Genomic DNA, 2,500 nt, shown 5'->3' on the forward strand with positions numbered 1-2,500 from the left:
AAGAAAGAGAAGGAGGAAGATGAGGACGAGGAGGAGGACGAAGGGAAGGGAGAGTAAGAAGAGGTGAAGGAAAAGGAGGAATAGGAGCTGGAGCAAGGGCAGGAGGAGGAGGAAGAGGAGGAGGAAGAGGAGGAGGAGGAAGAGGAGGAGGAAGAGGAGGAGGAAGAGGAGGAGGAGTAGTCTGGGACCCAGGTGTTTCCTCCTGGTCTAACGCAGGCGGAAGTCATGGCCAGGGGCCTTCCGCCCGAAGAAAAACGGGGAGAGGAAGGCCTGGGAAGGGGTGAAAGAGCCACCTGCACAGGTCAGCGCTCAAGAAGAGCCAAAGGATCTGCAATAATAAACACGAAAAAATGTTACACAAAGGGGGTGAATGCTCTTGCCAATTTGGAAATTCTTGTACCACAAGGGTCCGTTTTCGCATGTCGAGAAAATAAACAAGGATGGCCACAACTAATCGCCTCTTGGCGTATGTTCCCTACCTTGCAATGTAAAATGGTAAACTGGCCACAAGTGACCGTCTTTTGTCCTAACTGTCTGATCACATGGAGCAAACGTCACGTCACTGCCGTCGCCATAAAAGAATGCGAAGAAAAAATAGAACATAATTTTGGATAAGCTAAGACTTGGGTATGTTCTTTCTTTATCCATCGATTTTTTTTTTTTTTTTTTTTAAACAAAGTGGCAATGAAAGTCGGTAAAAGTGCACTTTACACTCCACGTCTCAGAACCAAGTTACAGTGACTGAGGCTTACCAGACTCTCCCGACCGGAGTTACACTGCTCTCCAGAGCTGGGCGCATTCCTCGGTGCGTTTCTAGGTGCGTTCCGTTTTAGTTTGGCTGCGGTTAGCGCTCCCAAACTATCAAAGCAATACAGATGCCGGTATAGTAAGTGGCCTACCTTTTGGATGTGGCCTACGAATTTTTTCTTTGGTATAGTACGTGGCCTGCCGGACTCTCATTTCGGTATGAACCTGCCTCTTAAGCTTTAATAGTTTGAGAGCACTAACCGCGGCCAAACTAAAGCGGAACGCACCTAGGACCGCACCGAAAACGCGCCCAGCTCTGCTATTCTCTACAACAATTGCTACTTAGTCAGCCAATCCCAGGCTTTACACGGTACCCTAACTAGTGACGGCATCACAAACTAGGAGGCGGCCAAAGCGTTCGTCAGTATAAAATTATATTCCCACGGTCACACATTGCTGCCCCTACATACAAACAAGTGTATAGGATACAATAATATACATCATAACACAATACATAATTCGTAACAAGTAAATGCAACACAAAAAATACAACACAATACAATACAGTATGTACACGATAGATATATACAACACAATGAATAAAGCGTAAAAGACACCTTATACAATACGTTTTTCTTTTGCACCGTTTTCCCTTTCCCTCTTCCCGTCAACACCCAAACCGCCCGAGTCCTCCGGTTCCCCTAGACTTTCAATGTTATTCGTTGATTGAGTTACTTCCCTTAACCACCACATCCTAATTCCATTTCGCTACTTACAACAACCCCAACTCTATCAACTATACTATTGGAGTTGACTTCGTACATATGCAGTAAATTTCCAAGCTTCGCGACCGGTTTTTAGCCAAAATTTGCGAACCTATCCACTAGAGATCCATTAGAGGACACGCCAAGTTTCGTCCAACTTGACGTCGCAAGATCGCTTTGGCTACAACTGTCTTCCATTGAAGTCTTTAGTGAGTGGAAGCTTTTAATCCTTTGTCAGCTATCCACAACTTATACATCTGTCCCGGCCGTCGCCATGTGATATTGGCCAACCGAAGACTACCCTTTGCGTAGTGAAAGAGATTAAGACGATGATGGTATCAAACCAGAGACTAATGTGTTGAGACTCAGTTTAGGCCAGTTACTTTCAGCATAATTCGTAAACGGCAACTCCGGCTATATGGGCATGTGGCGCGGTTTCCTAATATTGATCACGCTCACAGGGTTCCTGTCTACACAAGAGACACAACCCTTGATGGAGGAGACGAAGAAGGGCAGAGACGCCCACAGAATTCATGGCCGGGGCAAGTTCATCGAACCTTTCGAGAGTTGCTTGGAGTGGGAAGGAAGGGTGGCTGCATGGGAGCTTGATCGGAATGTGTAATCTCCTTCCATAGCTGATGTATATTATTTATTCATATATATATATATATATATATATATATATATATATATATATATATATATATATATATATATATATATATATATATATATACACATACATTTTAATTTCCTACACCTGCAGCATTTTCCTTTTAGTACTTGCTCTTTTATAGTGTGTGTGTGTGTGTGTGTGTGTGTGTGTGTGTGTGTGTGTGTGTGTGTGTGTGTGTGTGTGTGTGTGTGTGTGTGTGTGTGTGTGTCAGTGTGAGTGTGTGGTGTGTGTGTGTGTGAGTGTGAGTGTGAGCGTGAGCGTGAGTGTGTGTGAGTGTGAGTGTGAGTGTGTGTGTGTGTACCTGTAATGGAGA

Source organism: Oratosquilla oratoria, chromosome 2, assembly GCF_046742065.1.
Source record: "Oratosquilla oratoria isolate Oo_2021 chromosome 2, ASM4674206v1, whole genome shotgun sequence".
Classification (NCBI taxonomy): domain Eukaryota; kingdom Metazoa; phylum Arthropoda; class Malacostraca; order Stomatopoda; family Squillidae; genus Oratosquilla; species Oratosquilla oratoria.